Genomic DNA, 16,520 nt, shown 5'->3' with positions numbered 1-16,520 from the left:
GAATTGGAAAAGTGTAAGGTTGGCATTATTAAAGTAATCATTCATGCAGGGTCAAAAAGAGCAAAATATCCTTTAAGAGCCCAAACAAAACCCCAGCGCCATCACCACCCATCCATGCTGCTCAGTCACACATCATGCTGATATGTCAGCTAGATTATTCATCCATAATCACGGTGTGGCCCCGGTGAGCTGACCTGCCAGCGGACGTATGCACAGACCTTTAGTCTTCCTGGACTCCCCGCTTATGTTGTCAGCTATAAATACACAAACCTGCACAGTTCATCCAGTCTCCTCAGTGAACTCACTAGTGCACTTAACTTGAGTGTTCCTGTCACTGCAGCCTGTCCTCGTGCAGAGAGGGTGCCCTGTAATATTTAACACAGAGGTTTTACCCTGTTTGAAGAAGGTGCGATGAAAAGACAACATCTGCTGCTCATGACGTGATCAGTTTTCAAGTGAAAAGTACACTATGAACTTCAAAAGTTTCATGCCTTTTAAATATTAATCATTGTTCGCATCTTCTTAAAAATAGAAATTTTATTAGTTACACTGCAGTAAAACACTGCCGTTAGTTTCTCTACCTCTCACTTTGATTGATTCTAGTGCACCTAGTGTGCATATTTACTGAATGGCAGTTATCTCTGATGCCTTTCAGCCAACTTGTTTTATGCTGTCCTGGGCTAATGAGAACTGAAGTCCCATATGGCTATACAGCATGGCTGAGAGAGAGTGGCTGTTTACTTACTGTTTTGGAAGTGGGAGTTATGTAAAACAACTGTAGGACAAGATTAAAAATAGAAGCAGAAAAGTCACACAAGCTAGGAAAAATTGGAACAGGGTCATTTGCTCTTTTGCCTCAATACTTTCAATATTCTGTGTGTATTGAACCAGTCATTAATAGGAAATGTAAACAAATTAACTCCATTTAGATTGCAGCAATATATGTACTGTATTGCAGCAGGATTATCTTAATTCACCTTTTGCAGCTATAACCATATCAAGGTTTAGGAGTGTGTTTCTGGGAATTTCTGACCATTCTTCCAGAAGCACATTCATGAGGTCAGTAATTTATGTTGAACGAGAAGGTCTGGCTCACAATTTCTGCTCTAATTCCTCCCAAAGGTGTTCTGTTTAGTTGAGTTGGGGACTCTGTGCAGTCAAGTTCATCCATGTCGTTGTGCACTGGTACGCTGTTGTGTGGGAACAAGAAGCAGCCATCCACAAAATAGTTCCCACAAAGTTGAAAGCATGAGATTTTCCAAAATGTTTTGGTATGCTGAAGCATTAAGAGTTTCAATGTAACTAAGAGGCCGAGCCCAGCTCCTGGAAAACACCCCAACACAATAATCTCCCCTCCACCAAACTTTACATCTGGCACAAGACAGTCAGACAAGTTCTCCTGGCATCTACCAAGCCCTGGGAGCTTGAGGGTGCTGCACAGTATCTTAGCTGTTCCTAGGACTGCGCTCTTCTGGACAGAGATCTCCGATGTTGTTCATGGGATCTGCTGAAGCCACTTGCCTAGCTTGGGAGTCACTGCACCTAGTGCTCCAATTACTACAGGGACCACTGTTGCCGGATTGTGGGGCAAGCTGTGTGTAAATTATTAAAGCACCCAGGATGCAGACATTACTGAAGTGAGGGAGCTTTATTAATGGAGGGTGAATATACAAAAAGGCGAGGGTGGCATAAACAGAACTCAGTAAAACCTAAACTGGGAAAAACTAAGCATGGAAAACAAACCAGAAACCTAGAGACACACACGTAGATGCAGGGAGACATAGGGAGACATGGAGAGACAACGGAAGAAGATACGCAGATGAACCAGCAACCCACACAAGAAAACACAGGGCTTAAATACACACAGGGCAACAGGAGGGAGGCACGGCTGGGAATAATTGGACATAATGAGAGAAGGGGAGTGAAACTAGAAACACTGATGAGAGACACAGACCTACAAAATAAAACAGGAACTCACACATGCAAAGACAGACTAAGAAATGCAGACTTGGCACAGGAATACACAGGCAGAAAAGACTAAACACTAAACTGAGGAAGAACAGAACCAAAACCCAAAGAAATAGAAAACCAGAACCAAAATACATCACAATAATAGAAAACATAAAACGCTGGGTCAAAAGACCCAGAATCATTACAATATACAGGGTGGGCCATTTATATGGAAACACCGTAATAACATGGGAATGGTTGGTGATATTAAAGTTGTGGCACAGGTATATATATATTAGGGGTGCAACGATATTCGTATCGATATTGAACCGTTCGATACAGTGCTTTCGGTTCGGTACGCATATGTATCGAACAATATAACATTTGTAATTTATTTTATCAACTTTCCTTCTGACGATGCTGTCTGTGTTGAGCGCTCAGTGAATCTGCGTTCGACTACTCCGCCTAGGCTGCACTGTCGAGCGCAGATCCACTGAGCGCTCAACACAGACAGCATAGTCAGAAGGAAGAGCGCAGGGCACCTCCCCCACCCTCATTCAGATCTGGCGTTTGGAATTATTTTGGTTTTCATGTGACGTATGACCCTGAAGGTAAGCAAGTCATGGACTAAAGTAAAACAGTATGTTGGATGTGCCATGCAATGCTCAATTACATGGGTGGGAACTAGTGTGTTAGCGCAGTTAGCTCGTTAACGTGTTGACGCCGTCTAGCCCCATGCACGGGGCGATCGGCGGTAGCTCGTTAACGGAGATTTGCCGTGTTGTGGTGTTAAGGTCATTTCAACGAGATTAACCTGAAAGCACTAGTGGGAACACAACGAATATGACTGCACATTTACGCCGACATCATCCTAGTGCAAAGACAAAAACAACAAGCATGCTACTAACTTTAGCCGAGTCATTTAGACAGCTGTTAGCACATGACTCTCCTTATGCTGCTGAGAATATAGCCCAGAAGAAGCGGATAGTATAGCTTTTATTTTGGAAAGAGACATTTCTCTGTAATAAACTCTCTTTTCCAAAGATGAGTGATTCCTCAATAAGATACAGGGCTCGCAATATCGCTAGCCCGACGTCCTGGGGCTAGCGATTTTTTTCAGTCGGGCTACCAAAATCTATCTCTTCCCTGCCCGTCGGGCTATTGTAGGAAGGAAAAATATATGTCAATGCTTTTGCATTCTTTCAGAAATGTAGCTGGGTAATTATGTCATTGGCATCGGTGAGCCACTGTCAATATGTGACATATTGAAATCGCGTTTGAATTTGCGCTTGTTTTTTTGCTTTCACTTTGCAATCGTGCGAACTGTGTATAGAGAGCGACAGCACTGATCTGTGAGTGATGATAATTTGTGCACCAATTCCTCTGACATCGTCTTATTAATCGTTAGCTTACTATGCAAACATGACAAGTGAAATCTCCCGCAGCTTAAACATGTGAGAGGTTGATCGCGCAGAGAATCGCTGAGCTTATGTGAGTGCGTGTGTAAAAGCAGCAGGATATATATTTGACTACGATGACCTGGATGACTGAGAACCTTCACAGACAGATATATATCTTAGTTCTGCTGAGCCAAATAAGACAGGTCAGGGTGAAGAAGTGACAGCCAAAGAAAAGCTTACCACAAAACGGAGAAGTTATGACAAATCAGACTATAAGGCAAAAAGAAAGTGCAGCTTTATGGTTTCATGGACAAAATAATTTCTGTGGCTGCAATATGACGAGCTAAATAACCAGGGCTGCACATAAGTGGTCCGCAGGTGCGCATTCGCTGTCAAAATAAAAAAACACGCACAAGGGTTAGGGTTAAATTTAAAAACTGTACTTTTGAGTTAAAATATATATTTATAATTTTAATAAATGACAAATTAAAAAGGCATGAACATTTTTTTTGTATTGAAAAAATATCGAACCGTGACACCAAAGTATCGAACCGAACCGAACCGTGAATTTTGTGTATCGTTGCACCCCTAATATATATATATATATATATATATATATATACATATATATTTTTTTTTTTTTTTTTTTTTTTTTAGGGTTCACGGTTCGGTTCGGTTCGATACTTTGGTGTCACGGTTCGATATTTTTTCGATACAAAAAAATGTTCATGCCTTTTTAATTTATCCTTTATTAAAATTTATAAATATATATTTTAACTCAAAAGTGCAGTTTTTAAATTTAATGTTGCTGAAACAACAAAATAAAAAAAATAAATCTATCTAATCGAGGAATCACTCATCTTTGGAAAAGAGAGTTTATTACACAGAAATGGCTCTTTCCAAAATAAAAGCTATACTATACGCTTCTTCTGGGCTATATTCTCAGCAGCATATTAAACATATCAGGTCCCCATAAGGAGAATCATGTGCTAACGGCTGTCTAAATGACTCGGCTAAAGTTTGTAGCATGCGTGCTTGCTGTTTTTGTCTGCTTCCACTTGTCTTTGCACTAGGATGATGTCGGCATAAATGTGTCATATTCGTTGTGTTCCCACTAGTGCTGTCAGCGTTAATCTCGTTAAAATGACATTAACGCCATAACGCGGCAAATCTCTGTTAACAAGTTACCACAGATCGCCCTGTGCTTGGGGCTGGACGGCGTCAACACGTTAACAAGCTAACTGCGCTAACGCACTAGTTCCCACAAATTGAGCATTGCGTGGCACATCCAACATACTGTTTTACTTTTGTCCATGACACACTTACCATCAGGGTCATGCTTCACATGAAAACCAAGATAGTTCCAAACGCCAGATCTGAATGAGGGTGGGGGAGGTTCAATTTCGGGTAGTGTTGAGGTAGTTGCCATGTTGCAACGAGCTTAGCTTCTGTCTTGCTAGCTTGCGCTGCGCTCAGTGGAGCTGCACTCGACACTGCAGCCTAGGCGGAGTAGTCGAACGCAGATCCACTGAGCGCTCAACACAGACAGCATCGTCAGAAGGAAAGTTGATAAAATAAATAAAAAATGTTGTATTGTTCGATACATATGCCTACCGAACCGAAAGCACTGTATCGAACGGTTCAATATCGATACGAGTATCGTTGCACCCCTAATATATATATATATATATATATATATATATATATATATATATATATATATACACACATACATAAGATCTACAGGACCCTAACGGTGTGTTCACACCGAACGAGATAGAGGCGGCCAGAGCGTCAGGTTTACATGTAAAGTCAATGGAAAGGCGCGATGACCAGCGATTGCGGCTCCCGCGAAAATTCGGAAGCAGATTTGCGTCGCGAAAACACCAAAACGCCTGAAACACGCGTCAGTGTAGCGCGTTGGTTTCAGGCGTTTGACTCGCGAAAAAAACCACGCGCGTGAGTTTTTGTGTTGCATTTTGTGCATACGCGTGTTACGCGTCTACCGCTCGAGTTGGAAAAATCTGAACTCCAGCGTCAAATCGCGCCGCGACAACCAATCAGGAGCCTGGTGACGTGGCTGTGACCTAGGTCAAAGGGGCAGATCCAGCCAAAGCCCTTCATTCTTCAATGGAGGGAAGGCTAATCAATACTGTTGCAAACAACCCAGAGCTGTACGACACCAGCTGCTTTCTGTACCGAGACAGGAATATAAAGGACCGAGCTTGGAGGAAGATATGTGAAGAGATCGGGCAACCTGGTAAGTTCATTCATTTCTCTTTTGAAAGTTTTCACTGACCCGGGGAAGCCGCACAAAAGCTAGCAAGCCACCGCTATTTTCCCACTGACGTACAAATACCGTTCTGCTTTTATGCATGTTGTCATATAGGAATATATTTTGTTTATTAATAAACAGCACACAGTGGTCCCGCTGTTCTTCCGTCACTGCCTCGCGTTTTCGCTGATTTTTTTTATTGCACAGTACAGCATTGCATTCTGCAGCCTGATTGACAAATCTGCTCCGTGTCGTGTCGCCTGCGCTTGCCAAATTTATCATGTTTGGTTTTGATAACCATCACGTCCAATAGAAAAAACAGCACAAAAACACCCATAACTATGACCCTCATTCGGAAATAGACACCTGCACCGCGAGGGAAAAAGGCGCACGAAAGTGGCAGGCAGATGAAGACAAAACGCGGCATAGAGCTGGGCGATATAAGATTTTTTCATATCACGATATGTTTTTTTCATTTCAGGTGATAACGATATCTATCACCATATAAGCCAAATAACTATATTTGTAAGATTTAAATGTGCCGTTGCTCACAAGTAAAATGTGAAATAATCAGCAGCTTGTTTTTATTTAAATATTTATTTCCCATAATAAGTTCAACAGGGTAGATGTACTTAAGGAACATGAGACTTTTTCAGATAAATAAAGGCAAATATTGCAAACTACACAAAAGGCAGCCGCTAAAGCGTTTAAGTTTCAAAATAGAACAAACGAAACAGACTACTAAATTGTCAATTCCACTTAGAAACAAAATATTAATTCTAAAAATAAATCTTAGTTTGTTTTACAGAAGAACAGACAAAATTGACTAACTTTTGTCAATATCAAATAAACTGAGAACTAAAAGGAAATTCTCAATCTCTCCTTGTTGTATAGCTTAGCTTTTCAAACAGTTTTAACAGTTACTTTAGTCTGACAAAAGCCGAATGACGAATTAGCGCTTCCAGTCAGAGACTGAGGCTACGTCCACACGTACACGGGTATTTTTGAAAACGGAGATTTTCCGTTTTCGTTTTAAAAAATAATCCCGTCCACACATAAAGGGAGAAATGAAGGAAAATGCTGCTATGAACATGCCAAAGCAGCAGGTGGAGCTAGATTCCTAACCGTGTAGAAATGTTGGCCAATCAGAAGTCTAGAAGCCTCGGTGGGAAAAAGTAAACAAAGCTGGGGCATAGAAGCAGAAGCCAAGTCGTATGTGTGGAGGGACAGTAACTGTGTGTATATGTAAGCATTTAAACACTGCAGAGAATAGAATTAACAGTATTGTAGAAATTCATTTCACCGAAACAATAACGTGGCGCACAGTGTGACGTCAAAAAATGCGCACACCTTTGACGCTGCGTTTTCTCAGTTTTTCTAGTCCACACGTAAATGCAAAAACGGAGTTTTCAAAAATATCCACCCTGGCCAGAGTTTTTAAAAATCTTCGTTTTCAGTGACCAAAAACGCCGTTTACGTGTGGACGAAAGGTGCAAACGCATAGAAAAATCTGCGTTTTCAAAAATACCCGGGTACGTGTGGACGTAGCGCATGCACCAGTTTATTGTATTTCCAGACTTGCTTTCGGCACAATTTACAGTGCACGCTACTCTGTTTTTTTTTTCAGACTTGAAATAGCCGAAATACCTTCACACTACGGAACTTCTATGGCTCTTCCGTTCGACAATCTCTCCGGCATTGGAACCATCATCTGTTTTCTCTTCGGTAACCTTCGGTCACGCTCGGTTGATTTTTCTAGTCGGCACACTCATTTCCTCCATTACCCGGGCGGTACGGTGGCTGGCTGCTTCCCAAACATATACACATGTGCGGCTTGGCACTTGTGCTGTACGTAACAAGTCACGTGACGTGACGCTGCGGCTGTGATTGGTTTGGCTCTGCGCTACGTAATTTGGATTGGCTGTTCTTTTTTTTCTTTTTCTTTTAAGAGGACAAGAGCGGCGAGGTCTATCGTGATAGTTTAATTTTTCTATCGAGAAAAAGTTATATCGCGATACATATCGTTATCGTTCTATCGCCCAGCTCTAACGTGGCATGATAATACTTTTACGTTTTAAAATCTACAAAGGTTTGCACTTTGAGAATCAATTGTGAGAACTGTGACTAATGTTCATGTGTGTGGGGAAAACAGTGTATAAAGTGCGTGGCCAGGGGCTAGTTATTCTGAGAACCCCTGCTGCAATAAATGAGGGACCACTGTATATACTTTCTCTGATTATTATATTGCTGCACCCACAGGTATGTACAGCAAGCACTGATAGCTTTTTACTCAGTTGGATTCCCTTGTGATCACCTTTACTAAATATCTACAACTAATCTGATTATATCCTGGGTTTTTTTTTGTTTTCAATGTTGAAATTAAAATCTAGTAGCAGCCTTCTCATTTCTGTGTTTTGTGCTGTTTTACAGGCCCACAGAGGTGGACGGCTCCGAGGCAGATGAGGGATGGGTCCCAGGACGGTCCATCGGCGGTGGAGCTGGCCATCCTGGAGTCCCTGAAGAGGCCAAGCCAGTCTCCAATGGAGCATTTCCTCCTCGGCCTTGTTCCTGCTCTGGAGAGCAGCTGGTCGTTTTTATTCCTGTCTCTCTGTAAATACTTATATTTTATATATTTATGTTTAATGTTTTTCTGTTTGAGAATTTTAATATTATTTCAAATAAATTTTTATAATGACTAATGTCTCAGTTCTACTACACAGCAAACGTTGGCACACGACTTGACACATGTAGAATTTATTTCATATTATACTAATGACAAAATATACTAATACAGTGGGATGCAAAAGTTTGGGCAACCTTGTTAATAGATATTATTTTCCTGCATAAATCGTTGGTTGTCACAATAAAAAATGTCAGTTAAATATATCATACAGGAGACACACACAGTGATACTTGAGAAGTGAAAAGAAGTTTACTGGATTCAAAAAAAAGTGTGCAATCATTTTTTAAACAAAATCAAGCAGTTGCATAAATTTGGGCACCACAAAAAAATAAATGAAATAAATATTTAGTGTATATCAATGTGTGTGTCTCCTATATGATATATGGGGTGCCTTTGTCTGGACGTGCTTCCCACCCAGAGCTCCACAGCAGACAGGAAAGTTCCAGCGCTCCTGGAATCCCTCTGTGATGGACCGCCAGTCTCCAGGTGAAGGCACAGCCATGAAGTGGTCCACTAGACAGTCCCAGATGGCCATTGCTACCTGGGGGGTGATCTGGCACACCGTGGACACACCGACTCTGTAACTGAACGCTTGGTCCTGAAGGAGTTCCCAGTGACAAGGAACCTGGACAAAATTGTTCAAAATTAGTATTATGTGTACTGCAGTTACAAAATACATTATTCAAATTCCAAAATACTTTTGTGATGTCAGATTTAAATCACAAAACTTAAATCTTACATAAAACATTTTGTAATTATAAGGATAATTACAAAATGTATATTAGATAATATCTAAAACAGTTGTGTTTTGTTTTAACTTTAACATATCATAATTTGATTGGTAGCAACTTTTACAACTACAGTGTGCCAATCACTCATAATTCCTAAACATGTCAATCAGGTAGGAATGAAGTAAGACATTAATTGAAATAAAGAGTTGTATGTTGACATGTAGCCCTTTCCTTTCTTATATCATTAATATTTTTGAAAAATTAATCTGTGATAAGACATAGCTTATCAAGATAGAACCATGTAACTAGAGATGAACCAAACTGTTCACAGTTTTATCTAACTCTGTTTTAATAAAGGCTGGTGACCCCTGCTATAGAGTCTGACAGCTGCAGGGATTATATACAAATATTCAACTACACCAGAATTAAACCAGGTCTAAATAAAAAGGAGTGAGTATCACTACAAAGGTTAACCCACAGTGGTCCTAATACCAGTTTGATATCAGCAAACACCGAGAGCATATGTATGACACCACAGCCATGCTATCATGCAAACACTGATAACAGCATAAATTGAATTAAATCAGGACTTGATGAGACCTTCTGAGTATCAGTAGAAATATTATAAACAGTCGTCTCCGTACCACAGTTTGCTATCAGTAAACACCGAAGGCATTCATTGATAGCATAGCACATCCATGTTAGCAGTCTATAAACGATAGTTTAGCATATTAGCACAGGTATCAATAAAGGACTACCGTATTAAATACTTTTACTAACCTCAGGCAGATGGACAGGCGCTCTGCAGGTGGGATTGAGCGCCTGTAATTGGTGTCTAGGCAGGGCGATGCTGGGACCGACGAGTGAAAGTAGGTCCTCAAACTGGCCGAGTGAACGACGGTGATATCGCTGGAATCGGCCGTCATCCAGGCGCAGCTCCTGGAGCAAATGGTGAAACTCACCAAACTGCTCACGCCTCTGGAGGACCTGATGGACCCAGGTACGGCGAGGACGTCTTTTACGCCGCTGCTCTGCTCTCCACAGTACATAGAGAAGGGAGACTCTCTCTTCAAGCGCTAGCTCGACAGCTGCCATCTTGCAAAGATACCGTCTGGCACAACTTCCTCCCACATTCCTCCCACATTTCCGGTTCACACGCCTCAAAATATGATATTTTGACATGCGATGGATTTTTCTTGGACACGCGTTGAGGTGCGAATGTGCACGCGTCAAATTAGGGGCGTTTGGGGCGTTTAGTTCGCGTCTATCGCGTTCGGTGTGAACACACCGTAAGAGCTTTCATCAGGAACTCAATGGGGATGTGGCGGACAACACTAGAAGCCAACTTCAAGCCCATAGCACAAGTCACCATCAACTGCAGGATCTACCAAGGAGATGCTCTGTCCCCACTGCTGTTCTGCATAGGTCTGAACCCCCTCAGTGAGATAATTGACAAGACTGGCTACGGATACTGACAACAGAATGGAGCAGCTGTCAGCTACCACCTGTACATGGATGACAACAAGCTGTATGCCAAGAGTGAACGAGACATCGATTCACTGATCCACACCACCAGGATATACAGCAATGACATCGGAATGTCAATCGGACTGGAGAAATGTAGTTGGATGGTAACAAAGAGAAGGAAGGTAGTCAGAACTGAGGGGATCGAACTACCAGAAGGCAACATTGCAGACATAGAGCACAGTTACAAGTACCTGGGGATCCCACAGGCAAATGGGAACCATGAAGAGGCTGCTAGAAAAGCTGCAACCACCAAGTACCTGCAGAGGGTCAGGCAAGTCCCGAGGAGTCAGCTGAACGGTAAGAACAAGATCCGGGCTATCAACACCTACTCCCTGCCCATGATCAGGTACCCTGCTGGGATAATAAGCTCGCCAAAGGAGGAGATACAGGGAGTGCAGAATTATTAGGCAAGTTGTATTGTTGAGGAATAATTTTATTATTGAACAACAACCATGTTCTCAATGAACCCAAAAAACTCATTAATATCAAAGCTGAATGTTTTTGGAAGTAGTTTTTAGTTTGTTTTTAGTTTTAGCTATTTTAGGGGGATATCTGTGTGTGCAGGTGACTATTACTGTGCACAATTATTAGGCAACTTAACAAAAAACAAATATATACCCATTTCAATTATTTATTTTTACCAGTGAAACCAATATAACATCTCCACATTCACAAATATACATTTCTGACATTCAAAAACAAAACAAAAACAAATCAGCGACCAATATAGCCACCTTTCTTTGCAAGGACACTCAAAAGCCTGCCATCCATGGATTCTGTCAGTGTTTTGATCTGTTCACCATCAACATTGCGTGCAGCAGCAACCACAGCCTCCCAGACACTGTTCAGAGAGGTGTACTGTTTTCCCTCCTTGTAAATCTCACATTTGATGATGGACCACAGGTTCTCAATGGGGTCCAGATCAGGTGAACAAGGTGGTCATGTCATTAGTTTTTCTTCTTTTATACCCTTTCTTGCCAGCCACGCTGTGGAGTACTTGGACGCGTGTGATGGAGCATTGTCCTGCATGAAAATCGTGTTTTTCTTGAAGGATGCAGACTTCTTCCTGTACCACTGCTTGAAGAAGGTGTCTTCCAGAAACTGGCAGTAGGACTGGGAGTTGAGCTTGACTCCATCCTCAACCCGAAAAGGCCCCACAAGCTCATCTTTGATGATACCAACCCAAACCAGTACTCCACCTCCACCTTGCTGGCGTCTGAGTCGGACTGGAGCTCTCTGCCCTTTACCAATCCAGCCACGGGCCCATCCATCTGGCCCATCAAGACTCACTCTCATTTCATCAGTCCATAAAACCTTAGAAAAATCAGTCTTGAGATATTTCTTGGCCCAGTCTTGACGTTTCAGCTTGTGTGTCTTGTTCAGTGGTGGTCGTCTTTAAGCCTTTCTTACCTGGCCATGTCTCTGAGTATTGCACACCTTGTGCTTTTGGGCACTCCAGTGATGTTGCAGCTCTGAAATATGGCCAAACTGGTGGCAAGTGGCATCTTGGCAGCTGCACGCTTGACTTTTCTCAGTTCATGGGCAGTTATTTTGCGCCTTGGTTTTTCCACACGCTTCTTGCGACCCTGTTGACTATTTTGAATGAGACGCTTGATTGTTCGATGATCACGCTTCAGAAGCTTTGCAATTTTGAGACTGCTGCATCCCTCTACAAGATATCTCACTATTTTTGACTTTTCTGAGCCTGTCAAGTCCTTCTTTTGACCCATTTTGCCAAAGGAAAGGACGTTTCCTAATAATTATGCACACCTGATATAGGGTGTTGATGTCATTAGACCACACCCCTTCTCATTACAGAGATGCACATCACCTAATATGCTTAATTGGTAGTAGGCTTTTGAGCCTATACAGCTTGGAGTAAGACAACATGCATGAAGAGGATGATGTGGACAAAATACTCATTTGCCTAATAATTCTGCACTCCCTGTAGAAGCCACTGACATAAAGACAAGAAAGCTCCTTACCATGCATGGAGGGTTTCACCCCAAGTCCAGCACCCTGAGGTTGTACGCTAAGCGGAAGGAAGGAGGCCGGGGACTGATGAGTGTCAGCACCACAGTCCAGGATGAGACAAAAAACATCCACGAATACATCACGAAGATGGCCCCAACCGACCGCGTGCTCAGTGAATACCTCAGGCAGCAGACACCCAAGAATGAGGTGGAAGAGGAGGCACCATCATGGGAGGACAGGCCCCTGCACGGTATGTACCACCGGCAGATAGCAGAGGTGGCTGATATCCAGAAATCCTACCAGTGGCTGGACAAAGCTGGACTGAAAGACAGCACAGAGGCACTAATCATGGCAGCACAGGAACAAGCTCTGAGCACAAGATCCATAGAGGCTGGGGTCTATCACACCAGGCAAGACCCCAGGTGCAGGCTGTGTAAAGATGCCCCTGAGACAATCCAGCACATAACAGCAGGGTGCAAGATGATAGCAGGCAGGGCATACATGGAACGCCATAAACAAGTGGCCGGCATAGTATAGAGAAACATCTGTACTAAATATGGCCTGGAAGTCCCAAGGTCAAAATGGGAGACGCCCCAAAGGGTGGTGGAGAATGACCGAGCTAAGATCCTGTGGGACTTCCAGATACAGGTGGACAAAATGGTGGTGGCTAACCAACCGGACATAGTGGTGGTAGACAAACAGAAGAAGACAGCCGTAGTGATAGATGTAGCGGTTCCCAATGACAGCATCATCAGAAAGAAAGAACACGAGAAGCTTGAGAATTACCAAGGGCTCAGAGAAGAGCTCGAGAAAATGTAGAGGGTGAAGGTAACAGTGGTCCCAGTGGTAATCGGAGCACTAGGTGCAGTGACTCCCAAACTAGGCGAGTGGCTCCAGCAGATCCCAGGAACAACATCTGAGATCTCTGTCCAGAAGAGCGCAGTCCTGGGAACAGCTAAGATACTGTGCAGCACCCTCAAGCTCCCAGGCCTCTGGTAAAGGACCCAAGCTTAAAGGACAGACCGCCCGCAGGGGCGAGTGGGGATTTTGGATTTTATATATATATATATACACATATATATATACACACACACACAGTTGTTTCCTTATATTGCAAGTGTGCATCAGTCCTGAATTCTTCAAAGGTCTTAGAATTGTTCTCATCGGCTTTGGCATGATAGCACTTTCAAGTCAAACTGCTGCTGATTGCAAGCTATTGTAAGGCATTTTCCAGGCTATAATATTTATATAAAAATACTAAACCTGTGTCAAAATAACTTTGGTAGTACAAAGCAAAGAGCACCCATATAACATACATTTCATGCAAATTAGATCATCTAACAGGGCTGTATCTCCCTCCTGCCTCTCTAGGGTTGTTTTTTTTTTTTTTTTTTTGTATGTATAGACACCCTCCCATCAGCTGTAATCGGTTTGGGCAGGGTGGTGTGTGATTTATAGCTCTCTCTGCCTCCACCACACCTGTGACTTCCTGTAGCCAGAGGCTTCACCAGCTTTCATAACAGCCATCTGCAGAAGGACACTTGTCTTTATTCTTCAGTCACGCTGCAGTGCGAACGTGGAGCATTCAAGTTCAAAATGAACAAAGTTCTTAAAGTGCTCACGCCACCATCTTCCTTTTCCACCCTTCCTTTAATACAACATGCGTTTTGTATCCAATTACACTAAATTGGAGTTCTTATCTCCATCACCTTGCAGATGTTCCTCAGCAATGTCTGATTGTTCATTTATTTGGTATTTATATGCATTTTCTCCTGTGGCACACCATAAAAACAAAAAAAATAAAATCCTGGAAACAACCTTTCTACAAAGTTCTTGTTTGCATGAAATGCAATGATGTATGAAAGACGAGGAGGGTGTGGTAATGCTGGTGCCCACTGTGGACATCAAAAAAGAGGTTTCCTATACTGAGAACTGCGTAATGAATAAATACTGCGGATAACATAGGTCAGAGACTTTTCCTGAATCAGACACCATCCTACAACATACTAATACTCATTTTTAATATTTATATGAAGATTAAAGGCGCTCATTTCAATTCAGTCGGTGGATGTGGATAAAATCAGCAATGATTTTAACTCTACTTTTTCTCTAAAACATAAATGACTGGTACTATAAGTGCTAATTTGGTCTCTGTTCATTTGAAAGGTATATATTCTAGAAAATACTCTTGTGACTGGGTTGACTACCAATGCAACAACACGCGCATGATTTAACAAGGTAATAAACTAACCAAAAGATAATAAACAACTAATATCTATAAAATGTGTAAACCTTCAGTGAATCTTTCTGCAAATGTAACTTTGATAAGTCACGCTCAGCTTAAAAATATCTCAATACAAATATCCAGCTGAGATTACATCACCAGCAGGATTTGAGAAGAACATGTTCCTTATTTGTTTGACCTGACACGCTCTCACCTGTCATTCGTCCTGCTTGTTAAGGAAAACAAACACCTCAGACAGCACGGCTGCAGGCTGCTTTACATCCACCTTACTTTCTATTGATAGCTTCACGTTTCTTTTTCTTTGTTTTTAGATAGATAGATAGATAGATAGATAGATAGATAGATAATTTTAATATTAGTAGGTGCATGCTAGCTGCAACAAGTTTGCATCTGTTAGGTTAGCAAGTTTACTTAGTTATCAGAAAGTGCTCCCGAAGATTTGGGGAACATGTTGTAACAAATAATGGTATTTTTTCCTACATGCCGTTAAACAACTAAATGAAAATCCTACGGTGGCCCCTAGAGACAAAGCACGTGCAAACTCCAAAACACTTGCAAACTCCAAAACACATGCAAATTCCAAAACACATGCAAACTCCAAAACACTTGCAAACTAAAGAACACATGCAAACTCCAAAACACGTACAAACTCCAAAACACTTGCAAAACCCAAAACACATGCAAACTAAAAAACACATGCAAATTCCAAAACATGTACAAATTCCAAAACACTTGCAAAATCCAAAACACGTACAAATTCCAAAACACGTACAAATTCCAAAACACTTGCAAAATCAAAAACACATGCAAATTCCAAAACACAACGGAAGTGCTCCAGGACGCTAGGGGCAGTGTTGAGCTCGATTTGCAAAATAAACGGCAAGTTTGTCTGTAGTCTCTGTCGCGCTTCCCAGGTTGCCTAGCAACCATGATACTAACCGCTGGAAACGTGTCATACAACTTGGTTTGACAGAAATGAGGGAGAACATATTTTGTTCATTTGTTTGTTTGTTTCTACAAGAGCTTTGTGTGATTTGATAAGTATCTGAGGCTGAGACCACAGGACAGTAAAACATGATTTTTGGGCTTCATTTCTGTACTGAACAGTTATTTCAAGATTAATTAGTAAATAAGAATTAGCTGATGTTGTTCATGAGACTAAAGTCATATCACTTTGGTAATGTAAATATAATATGGCCAATATTATGGTTATTATATTAATCATTATTAGCTATTACAGCAGTGAACATGAACTCTGTCAAATACTGAGCTTCAGTACAGATTCAAGTTGCAGTTATTTATGTGTTATCACCTTAAATCTTCACTCAAAGACAAGTATCTTTGACAGTGCATATATAGGTGTATCATATATAAGAGACAAATGTTGTTCCTTCAGTATGTTGGCATTACTAAATTTGGCTCATTGCTTACATATATTTATAAAAAGAAAATGTACAAGCTGTGATAACTGTTTCTGATAAAATGAAGAGTAGACTGATATATGAAATATTCCTTTATTGGGTGAGAAAATCAGACCATGTCATAACTGCTTTAAGTCATACAGAACAGATATCAGAGCCTTAAACAGGCAGACTTCTGCTAAATGGGTCAAACTGGGCAGAAAGTCTACAAACACATAACATCCTTATAGAATATGATGTAACACTATAGATCAACTTACCTCAGAATATATAAAGCATATAAACAATTACAGCAATATGATGCAACAAACACA

This window comes from Simochromis diagramma, unplaced genomic scaffold (assembly GCF_900408965.1).
Source record: "Simochromis diagramma unplaced genomic scaffold, fSimDia1.1 OVJJ01000603.1, whole genome shotgun sequence".
In the NCBI taxonomy this organism is placed as follows: Eukaryota; Metazoa; Chordata; class Actinopteri; order Cichliformes; family Cichlidae; genus Simochromis; species Simochromis diagramma.
This window is presented reverse-complemented; position numbering follows the sequence as displayed.